The sequence below is a fragment of the Gossypium arboreum genome, chromosome 4 (assembly GCF_025698485.1).
Source record: "Gossypium arboreum isolate Shixiya-1 chromosome 4, ASM2569848v2, whole genome shotgun sequence".
In the NCBI taxonomy this organism is placed as follows: Eukaryota; Viridiplantae; Streptophyta; class Magnoliopsida; order Malvales; family Malvaceae; genus Gossypium; species Gossypium arboreum.
In genome coordinates, this window is record NC_069073.1 from 104843147 (window position 1) to 104856062 (window position 12916).

The 12916-nt window shown below is 35.5% G+C and overlaps 1 non-coding gene across 1 annotated transcript; it reads right to left on the minus strand.

Annotated features, from left to right (window-relative positions):
• Positions 1-11952: 11952 nt before the first annotated feature.
• LOC128292335 (small nucleolar RNA R71) lies at positions 11953-12059 on the minus strand. The gene has a single exon (XR_008282319.1). It is a non-coding gene; the product is annotated as a small nucleolar RNA R71 (small nucleolar RNA).
• Between the last annotated feature and the right edge of the window lie 857 nt (positions 12060-12916).

The window sequence follows — 12916 nt, forward strand, 5'->3', positions numbered from 1 at the left end:
AGTCGTTTTAGCGGGAAAAAAATATTTAAGTAAAAATTTTTCAGTCATTTGTTCCCAAGTAGTGATTGACCCTCGTGCTAACGAGTTCAACCACTGTTTAGCCTTATTCCTCAATGAAAAGGGAAACAACCCAAGGCGAATGGCATTATCAGAAACACCATTGATTTTAAATGTGTCGCAGAGTTCTAGAAAATTCTCTAAATGAGTGTTTGGATCCTCATCCTGCAAACCATCAAACTGAACAAACTGTTGTATCATTTGAATCATGTTAGATTTTAGTTCAAAATTATTTGCAGCAATATCAAGCCTAACTATACTTGATTCAGTTCCTATTAAATTGGGTTTAGCATAATCATACATAGTACGAGGAGTAGGATTCTAATTTACTGGATCAGCAGCAATCATAAGAGGTAGCAGATTTTCCTAATTTTCAGCCGTCTCCTCAATTGTGGTGTGAATACCGTCCTCTCGCTCTTCCGCTATGTATCTTAGGCTTTGCCTTATTTCTCTTCGATTTTTGCGAACTGTGCATTCGACCTCACTATCAAAAAGTAATGGTCCCGACGAGTTTCTTCTAGTCATAAACTATAAAAACCTACCAGAAGTAAATAAAATAAAATTTAACAATAAAAACAAAATTAAAATAAAATTTAACTTGTAATAAAATGAATGGCTAAAGTAATAAAAATTAAGCGTTCCTAATATCTTAGTTCCCTGGCAACGGCGCCAAAAAACTTGATGTGCATGATAAGTTTTATATTTATGATTGATTGTACTTGAAAACTAACTATTATCACTATAAAGGCAAGCGCACCTATCGAACAGTACTATAGCTTATAGCAAGACCGGAATGTCGAACCCACAGGAACTAAAAGTACAAGTATTAACCTTCTTTTTATTATCTAGCCTAAAAATAAAAAGATTTGTTTTATCAAAACAAATTAACTAAACTAAGAATGCACAGAAAGTAAATTGGGGAGATACTTTTGGGAAAACCGATCGATTTAGACAATACCCAAGGAAGAATCCACCTAGACTTCACTTGTTATTTGACTCTGAACTAGACGATTTATTCACTTGACTCGATCCGTAGAAATCCCTAATTTATATTATTATCTCTCTCAAGACTAACAACGTCTAACCCTAGGTTGATTAATTGAAATCTCTTTCTAATTAAAACCCCTAGTGTTGCATTAACTCGATCTATGGATTCCCTTATTAGGTTTGACCCTACTCTGGCAGATTTATGTTGCCCTATGTCTATGGGTGCAATCAACTCTGCTTAATTATTCTAGATCTACTCTTAGACAGGGACTTTTGCTCCTCTTAATAAGCACATCAATAATTGAATCAATATCCTGAAATATTAAAGCAAGAATTAAGAACACATAATTAAGAACAAATCAAGTATTTATCATATAATTCAGAAAATAGTAACAAGGTCTGTCTTAGGTTTCATCCCCCTTAGGTATTCAGGGGATTTAGTTCATATGTTTAAAAGACAACATCTTAGAAGAATTATAATAACAAAACATAAAGAAACCCAAAAACCCCTGAAGGAAATTGAAGGGAAATCTTCAGTCTTGAAGGAGAATCCAACTTTTGAGATGGATCAATCAGATTTCTTTGAGTAATTCCTTGCCTCCCACTCCATGTCTCTTGTAGGTGCCCTTCTAGGGTGTTTATAAAGGCTTTAGAATGCTTCCAAACCCTCAAAAGTGGCCTTTTTCAAATAGAACTAGCTTGGGCTCGATAGGGACATGGTCGTGTGACACGCCCGTGTGGGGTGGCTTAGGCCGTGTTAGAGTATGATAAATAGACACGGGCGTGTGGTCTACCCGTGTGAGGAATTCTAGGCCATGTTGATTTCCCACGTTGACCCATTTTCTCCGTTTTTGGCCCATTTCTCGCTCTTTTTATTCTCCTATGCTCACTTAAATATAAAACATGAAATTAAAGGATTAGGAGCATCAAATTCTACAAATCTAATGATAATTCATCCAAAAATGTTCTTAAGAATGGGATAAAATATGTATAAATTATGACTTATCATTTGTGCGTACCAGAATGAAATGAGCTGATTTCGTCAATCTGTCAACAACAACCCAAATCATATTTTTTTCGGATATAAGGGCAAACCCAATACGTAATCCATTGTTACTCTATCCCACTTCCACTCAAGAATCATAATAGGCTGTAATAAACCTGACGACACTTGATGCTGAGCTTTGACTTGCTTTCAAATCAAACATTTCGAAACAAATTCTAAAATATCTCGTTTCATGTTGTGCCACCAATAAAGCTGTTTCAAATTGTTATACATATTCGTGTTTCCTGGATGTACTGATAAACAAATACTATGTGCTTCATTTAGAATATTTTGAATCAGCTCAAAATTTATTTGTACACATATTCTATCACGAAACATCAAACAGTCATTAGGCCCTATTCGAAACTCTAAATCAGAAGTTGACTCACACTGAGCTCGTTTTGCTTGCAACTTATTATCAAATTTTTGAGCCTTACAAATCTGCTATAGAAATAAAGGTCTCACTTTCAACTTGGCTACTATCGAACCGTCATCAGAAAAAGCTGTTTGTGTGTTCAAAGCACGTAAAGCAAATAAGGACTTTCGACTCAAAGCATCAGCAACTACGTTCACTTTCCTCCGATGATAGTCAATCACTAATTCATAGTCCTTTAGCAATTCTAACCATCTCCCCTGTCTCAAATTCAAATCTTTCTGATTCATTAGATATTTTAAACTTTTACGGTCAGTATAAATATGACACTTCTCACCAAACAAGTAATGACGCCAAATTTTCAATACGAACACTATCGCGGCTAATTCTAGATTGTGCATCGGATAATTCTTTTCGTACAGCTTCAACTGTCTCAAGGCATAAGCTACAACTTTGCCTTCCTGCATCAAAACACAACCCAGGCCATTTAACAATGCATCACTAAAAACTACGAATTCTTTACCCGACTCAGGCTAAACTAACACTGGTGCCTCTGTCAAATGCTTTCAACTACTCAAAGCCCTACTGACACTTTTCTAACCACTCAAATTTAACATATTTTTGAAACAATCGTGTCATCGGAGTCGCAATCATCAAGAAACCTTTCACAAATCATCTATAATAACTGGCTAGTCCCAGAAAACTATGGACTTCGGATACATTTCTCGGAGGCTTCCAATCTATAATTGAAGAAATTTTACTCTAGACAACTTGGATACCTGCGGCTGAAACTATATGTCCCAGAAAACTAGCCTCTCGTAACCAAAAATCACATTTGCTGAACTTTGCAAACAACTATTTATCTCTCAAAGTTTGCAACACAATTCTCAAATTCTTGGCATGCTCAGATTTATCACGAGAGTAAATCAAAATGTCATCAATAAACACAACTACGAATCGGTCTAAGTACGGCTTGAAAATCTGGTTCATCAAGTCCATAAAAACAATAGGTGCATTTGCTAGTCCTAAAGGCATTTGTTAGTCCTTAAGGCATAACAAGGAATTCATAGTGTCTGTATTTTGTTCTAAATGTAGTCTTTGGCACATCTGAATCTTTAACTGGCAAATGGTATTAACCCGATCTCAAATCAATTTTCGAAAACATTGTTTCCCCTTTTAACTGATCAAACAAATCATCTATTCATGGCAAAAGGTATTTATTCTTTATAATCACTTTATTCATCTGTCTATAATCAATACACATTCTCATCGTGCCATCTTTCTTCTTTACAAACAATACAGGTGCACCCCAGGGAGAGAAACTCAGTCTAGCAACTGAGCTTCAAATTTTCTTAACTCTATCGGAGCCATTCGGTACGGAGTTATCGATATCGGCATTGTTCCCGGTACTAATTCAATACCAAACTCAACCTCTCTGATAGATGGTAAACCCGATAACTCTTCGGAAAATACATCTGGATACTCGTACACAACTGGTACTGATTCAATCTTTGATTCAGACACTTTTGTATCCACTACATATGCCAGATATGCGTCGTAGCCCTTTTTTTATACATTTTTAAGCTAACATAGGCGATATCACATTAGGTACTTCACTCAAATCATCAGACTCTGTAACACCCCTAACTCGTATCTATCATCGGACTAGGGTTAAGAGGCATTACTAGACATATCGAAACATTTAGCATTCATTTTACAAATCATCATAGCATCATAGGTCATACATCAATACAAAGTCCCTTACACAGCTCAACAACACCTTAAACATGCTTTAGAAAGGGGTTAGGACTAAACTGAACGTATACAAAATTTTTCGAAACTTAAACATTATTCAAAGTTACAGAGGTCACACGCCTATGTGAACAGAGGCATTAGACACGCCCGTGTGTCTAAGTCATGGCAAAACAGGGCATACAAACTGACTTGTCCACATGGCCACAAGACACGCCCGTGTGCCAGGTTGTGTGAAAATTAGGGAGGCTACTGACTTGGGTCACACGACCAATCATACACCCGTATGTCTAGCCCGTGTTCAAATCTAACTTGGCCAAATGGCCTAGCACATGCCCGTGTATGCGACCATATGGTCTGTCCAGGCTCATTTCAAAATGGCCATTGAGCAACACGGCTAAGACACACGCTTGTGTCCCTGCCCGTGGGCAAAAATAGGCCATTTACAATGCCAACATGCCACCCATTTTTGGGTCCTCCCTACAAGCATCAAACCACAACATTTCATACCCAATTTTCAACCAATTTCAATCACAAATATATACATCATAAATACCATATCATTATCAACCACATTCATGCTTATTATCCAAATCAAATTATATCATAATCACCTACCAAACACATTCAATCATAGATATTCTTATAACAAAGTTTCACTTCCATTCTCATATCAAAATCATACCATTTATCTAACTAAATCACATTACCAACTTACCAAATTGACCATTTCTCACTAGGTCATATATATACACCAAATATGTCATTTTTGCATGACATATCATATATCAAAATCAAACCATAAGTTCAACCATAATGTAGCCATATCACATGGCATGATATACACATTACAAAACATATGCAATTACTTCTAGCCTATACATGCCATACTTCAATATATACATTCTCAAAAGGGTACCAAAATAAGGTTCAATAGTGTGGTGATAATCCTCGACTATCCCCGAGCTCCCAGTAGCTGCGATATCTAAAAAACAATGCAAACACACACAAAGTAAGCTTTCAAAAGCTTAGTAAGCCATATACTAATAAACTTAATGCATAACATCAATCTAGATCAATTCATTCATATAACTCAAAGCAAAATACATTCACATAACCGTACGTCTCTTTATAGTTTATTTGATTATGATTCACATATATATATCATATCTCATTCTCATAGCAACTCATACTTATATCATATGTTCACAAAGGTACATGTACTTACCTTTCATTCTCAAACATGGTATACAATTCAAACGTACCTGGATCAAATATACATTTACATAGTCATCCATTTTCTTGGAATACTCGTTGAACTGTTCAGAATCATTAAGGATACTCGGGTAGCTCGGAAAACTAATACAATGCCAACATCCCAGACGTGGTCTTACATGTAATCAAATATCGATGCTACTGTCCCAAACAGGGTCTTACACAAAATCAAATATGATGTCGATGTCCCAGACATGGTCTTACATGTAAATCATAAGTCGATGCCAACGTCCCAGACGTGGTTTTACACGAAAACACATATCAGATCCTATGTCATGACATATGTATCCTAACTATTCTTACGGTTCGTATGGAGCTTTTCAGAAGTCGAAATACTGTCGATGCTTTCACAATTTCACATATTCATCTTCCAAGCCATTCATTTCATTTCAATAGCATACAAGCATAAATAAATCAACTCAAACACATTTATTTGTATATTGACTTACCTCGTACGGATTCGAATGAACAGAATCGACTACTCGACGACTTTTGACTTCCTCTGATCTAATTTCGTTTTCTTTTTTTCTTGATCTAAATAAATTCAAATTTAACTCTTTTATTCAAAAAAATCATTCAAATCAATCCATAAAAACACATTTAGGGCATTTTACAAATTAGCCCTCATATTTTTACATTTTAACACTTTAGTCCCTAATTCATAAAATTACAAAATACGCCAAATTTATTTAGACATATGCTTAGCCGAATATTCTTAGTGTTCATATAAGTCCACATATTTCATTATTTCACATTTTAGTCCCTCAATTTCTCATTTTCACAATTTAGCCCAAATTACTCAAATTCATCAAAAATTCAAAGACAAAATATATTAACCTAACATCAAACTTCTATATACTATCATTAAACTTCATAAAACTCATAATTTCATCAATGGCATAACTCAAAATCATCAAAAAAATTTGAAATTGAGACATGGGCTTGATAGAACACTACGCAATGATCACAAAAAACGTAGAAATTATAAAAAAACGGATCAAAAACATTACCTTAATCACCAATGTCAAATGCCGAACCCTAGCTTAAGTTTTCTTTTCTTTGCTTTTTGTATTTTCGGCACAAAATGGATGATAATGGCCAATTTCATGTTTTTGTTTTATTTTAACTATCATTTAATTATCAATTACTAATATAACCTTTTTAATTCCATTATAAAATCACATATAGTAAGGCCACTAATGTCCATTAACAATATCAATGGTCTAATTACATCATAAGGACCTCTCCTTTAATAAGACATAGCAAATAGGCACTTTAACAGACAGCAGGCAACTTTTACATTTTATGTGATTAGGCCCTTTTATCAAATTGAGCATGCAAATGATTAAATTTTCATACGAAATTTTCACACATACTAATTCACATATAATAAGCACAGAAAATAATATTAAAATATTTTTCTGACTCAGATTTATGGTCCCAAAATTGCTCTTTTGACTAAGGTCTAAACCAGGCTATTACAACTCTCCCCTCTTAAGGATTTTCGTCCCAGAAAATCTTACCGTTGAACAGATTCAGATATTTCTATCTTATAGCATATTCAGGCTCCCACGTAGCCTCTTCAATACCATGTCGATGCCACAATACTTTAACTAATGAAATTTTCTTATTTCGCAATTTTTTAACCTCTCGTGCCAACATACAGATTGGTTCCTCATCGTAGGTCATGTCAGACTGAATCTCAATCTCAGACGAAGAAATCACATGTGATGGATCAGATCTATATCGTCGAAGCATCGATACATGAAACATATTATGAATCTATTCTAACTCAGGTGGCAACGATAAATTGATAAGCAACTAGCCTGATACGCTCGATAATCTCATACGGCCCGATGAACCTTGGACTCAATTTTCCTTTTCTGCCAAATCGAAGTACTTTCTTCCACGGAGATACTTTTAAAAATACTTTATGACCGGTCTCAAATTTAATATCTTTTCGTTTCAAATCTGGGTAAGATTTCTGACGATCAGAAGATGCTTTCAGACTATTTCGGATCATTTTTACTTTATGTTTAGTCCCTTTAATCAAATTAACCCCGTGTATCTTATTTTCACTAAGCTCAGACTAATACAATGGTGTATGACATTTTCTACCATATAAGGCTTCGTACGGTGCCATTTTAATGCTTAATTGAAAACTATTATTATAAGCAAATTCAATCAATGGAAAATATTGTTCCCACATACCTTCAAACCCAAGAAGGCAACATGTTAACATATCCTTGAGTATTTGAATAATCCGCTCAGATTGACCATCGGCCTGCGAGTGAAAAGCAATACTGAAATGCAATTTCGTACCTAATGCCTCTTGTAGTTTCTTCCAAAACCATGAAGTAAATCTCGGATCTCTATCTGACACAATAGACAATGGCACACTATGCAATCTCACAATATCAAAAATGTATGATACGTGATATTCGCGATAGGTTTTAAAGATTTATAATTAATCGTTCTTGAAACTAACTATTATCACGATGAAGGTAAGTGTACCTATCGAACAGTAGTATAGCTTTAGCAAGACCGGATTGTTGAACCCAAAGGAACCAAGAGTACTAGTAATTACTTCCTTTTTATTATCTAGCCTAAAAATTAAGGGGTTTGTTTATCTAAATTAATTAACTAGACTAAGGATGCATAGAGAGAAATTGGGGAAAAACTTTTGGGAAAATTCGATTTATTAAGACAATACCCAAGGACAAATCCACCTAGAATTCACTTGTTATTTGACTCTGAATCAGACGATTTATTCATTTGACTTGATCCGTAGAAATCCCTAAGTTATACCATTATCTCTCTCGAGACTAATAACATCTAACTCTCGATTGATTAATTAAAATCTCTTTCTAATTAATGCCCTAGTGTTGCATTAAGTCGTCTATGGATCCCCTTATTAGGTTTCACCTAAATTCGACAAAATCTTATCACCCTATCTCTAGGCGTGCAATCAACTCCGCTTAATTAAGACAAATTTACTCTTAGACAGGGTCTTTTCCTCCTCTGAATAAGAGCATTAACTTGAATCAATATCTTGAAATATTAAATCAAGAATTAAGAACACATAATTAAGAACAAGTAAAATATTTATCATACAATTCAGATAATAATAACAAGATCCGTCTTAGGTTTCATTCCCCTTAGGTATTTAGGGGGTTTAGTTCATAATTATGAAAGAAAACATCTCGAAAGAATAAAGATAACAAAACATAAAGAAAACCCAGAACCCCTGAATGGAAATTGAAGGGAGATCTTCAGTCTTGACGATGAATCCGGCATCTGAGATGGATCAATCAGCTTCCCTTGAGTAATTTCATGCCGCCTACTCCGTGTGTCTCCTCTAAGTGCCTCCTCAGGTGTTTAAATAGGCTTTAGAATGCCTAAGAGCACCTGAAAGTTGCCTTTTCTGAATAAAACTATACTTGGGCTTGACAGGGACACGCCCGTGTGCAATTACTCCAGCCCGTGGTCAAGGCTGTTAAATAGGCACGGGTGTGTAGTCTACCCATGTAAGTCGTGCTTCGATCCTGCCAAATGGACACGACTGTGTGGCTTACCCATGTGAGGAAGTCCAGGCCGTGTTGATTTCCCATGTGGGTCCATTTTCTCCATGTTCGGCCCGTTTCTCACTTTTTTTACTCTCCTATGCTCACCTAAGTATAAAACATGAAATTAAAGAATTAGAAGCATCAAACTCACCAAATCTAAGGAGAAACCATCCATAAATGTGCTAAGCATGGGCTAAAAATATGTATAAATTACGGTGTATCCAATGCCCCCGCACTTAAGCATTGGCTTGTCCTCAAGCAAAATCCTCAACTCATAATCAAAATAAATTCTTCTCAATTTATAATCCTTATCAATAATATCTCAAAATAATTCATAAGTAATCATACATTGAAAATTCAACTAAAAGTACATCAAAGTTTCAAACATTCTATGTTGAGCATTTTATCATGAAAACATAGGTGTTTCCCCTCATCTAAGTGATTACCTTTGATCAAAATATCATAGAGTTTCACATCCTCACTAAAGATTCATTCAAATCACTCGAGGTGTTTAAGGACATCAAATTAAGCACTCATTAGTCAATATGAATAGTTATTACCATACGCTTGCTTGAAAATCAAATCTCTACCACTATATATTGAGATGATACATCAATCAAAAAGGTCTTTAAAGGGTTGTAATGTGGCTTTGGTTAGGAGGTGTGGTCACAACCTGAAAGAAAATGTTAGAATCGTAATTAAATTGAAAAATTACCTAGCTAGAAAAATAACTAGGCATCAGTTGAATACAAGTGAGCTTCTTCTCAAAATATGAAATTAATACTTTAAGCTCAAAAACGACAAATATAATTTTTTTTAAAAACAAGTCAAATAACATAGAACTTAATTATTGCAACAAAGAATAAGACATAGCTGATAAATCGTAATTTATACATATTTTTACCCCATGCTTAATGCATTTTATGGAAGATTTTCCATTAGAATTGGTGAATTCGATGCTCCTAATGATTTAATTTCATGTTTTATACTTAAGAGAGCATAGGAGAGCGAATGGAACGAGAAACGGGTCAAAAACAGAAAAAAATGGACCAAAGTATGAATTCAACACGACCTGGACCTCCTCACATGGGCAGACCACACGGCCGTGTTAATTTGGCAGATTAGAAGCATGACTCACACGGGCGTGTCCCTGTCGAGCCCAAGTTGAGTCCAATTCGGAAAATGCCAATTTTGAGGGCTTCTAGGCATTCTAAAGCCTATAAATACACCCTAGAGGAGGAAAGTAGGGGGACACAGAGAGAAGGAGGCAGGGAACTGCTCAAGGGAAGCCGATTGATCCATCTCAGAAGCCGGAGTCACCATCAAGACTAAAGATCTCCCCTCAATTTCCCTTCAGGAGTTTTGGGTTTTCTTTATGTTTTGTATTTATTATTCTTCTGAGATGTTTTCCTTTTTAGTTATGAACTAAATCTCCTAAATACCTAAGAGGAATCAAACCTAAAACGAATCTTGTTATTATTTTTTGAATTGTATGATAAATATTTAACTTGTTCTTAATTATGTGTTCTTAATTCTTGTTTTGATATCCCAGGATACTGATTCAAGATAAGATCTTATTCAGAGGAGGAATAGACCCTATCTAAGAGTACATTTGTCATAATTAAGTGGAGTTGTTTGCGTGCCTAGACATAAGGTGACAAGATTTTGCCGGATTAGGGTGAAACCTAATAAGGGGATCCATAGATCGAGTTAATGCAACCCTAGGGTGTTAATTAGAGAAAAGTCTCAATTATTCAATCTAGGGATTAGACATTATTAGTCTTGAATAAGGATAATAACATAACTTAGGGATCTCCACGGAACAAGTTAAATGAATCAATCGTCCGATTCGGAGCCAGAATAACAAGTACAGTCTAGGTGGACTTTTCCTTAGGTATTGTCTTAATTCAATCGTTTTCCAAAAGTAATCCCCCAATTCCATTCTCTGTGAATTCTTAGATTAGTTAATTAGTTAGTTAAAACAAAACCCCATTATTCTTAGGCTAGATAATAAAAAGACAGTCATTACTAGTACTTTTAGTTCCTTTGGGTTCGATAATCCGGTCTTACCAAAACTATACTATTGTTCGATAGGTACACTTGCCTACATTGCGATAATAGCTAGTTACAAAAACGATTAATTATAAATATTTAAAACTTACCTGTCATGAAAATCGCGATCAAGTTTTTGGCGCCGTTGCCGGGGAACTAAGATATTAGGAACACTCAATTTTTATTACTTTAGCCATTTATTTTTCTTGTAATTTAATTTAATTTAATTATTATTATTTATTAATTTACTTTTTCTTTCTCTTGGCAGGTTTTTATGGTTTATGACTAGAAGAAACCCGTCAGGACCACTACTTTTTGACGAATAAATTGATCGCACAGTTTGCAGAAACCAAAAAGAAATAAGGCGAAGCTTAAGATACACGGAGAACAAGCAAGAGGACGATACGCAACCCCCAATTGAAGAGATGGCTAAAAACCAAGACAATTAGCTACCTCTTGTAATTGCGGTTAATCAAAATCTGTTCCACGCACTATGTATGATTATACTAAACCTTCTTTAACAGGAAATGAATCAAGCATAGTTAGACCTGCTGTAGCTGCAAATACTAAAACCTAACACTATTCAAATGATACAGCAATTTGTTCAGTTTGATGGTTTGCAGGATGAGGATCCCAACGCTCACTTAGCAAACTTTTTGGAACTATATGACACATTTAAAATTAATGGTGTTTCTGATGATGCCATTCGTCTCTGGTTATTCCCTTTTTCATTGAGGAAATAAGCTAAGCAGTGGTTGAACTCATTACCACGAGGGTCAATCACTACTTGGGAACAAATGATCGAAAAATTTCTATTAAAATATTTCCCACCGGCTAAAATGGCCAAATTACGTAATGATATCTCTTCGTTTGTGCAGATGGACTTAGAAACTCTTTATGATGCATGAGAGAGATTCAAGGACTTATTGAGAAGGTGCGCTCACCATGGGTTATCGTTTTAGCTTTAGGTTCAAACATTCCATAATGGCCTGAATCCTTCGACTCGGCAAATAGTTAACGCAGCTGCTGACGGAACCATCAATAATAAAACAGCTAAAGATGCTTATGAGTTTATAGAGGAGATGTCACTGAATAACTATCAGTGTCAAGTCATGAGAACGAAACCAACGAAAACAGCCAGTGTTTATAACGTCGATTCGGTCACCATGCTCTCTAATCAGGTAGAACTCTTGAATAAGAAAATTGATGGTTTTCTTTGTTCTTCACAGGTTCACCCAGTAATGCAGTACGAAGCAAGTGGAGGTGGATCAAGCAATTCGAAAAACCAATCTTATGGCCACAACATGGATAACGAGCAGTTAAATTTTATGGGTAATAATTCTCGATCTCAAAACAATCCATATAGTAACACTTACAATGCAGGTTGGAGAAACCACCAAAATTTCTCATGGGGAGGCCAAGGAAATCAGGGACCACCTCCAGGCTACCAACAACCACCCTACCAATAGGAAAAGAATCCGAACCTTAAAGAGATGCTCTCAAAGGTTATATTGGTGTCAGAAACTCATTTCTAGAACACCGAGATAGCACTTAAAAATCAACAAGTGTCGATCCAAGGGCTCGAAACTCAGATGGGCCAGCTTTCCAAACTAATCTCTGAACGACCATAAGGTAGCTTGCCAAGTAATACTGAACCCAACCCAAGGGAACAAATCAACACTGTAGCGACGTAAAAAAAATTCTTCTTCGGTCGCTAATTATGGTGATTTATTAAACATTTGAAAACCAACTTTCGATTTTATTAATAAAGGGAGTCGCCACCGATCTTTTTTCAAGGTGTGACCGGAC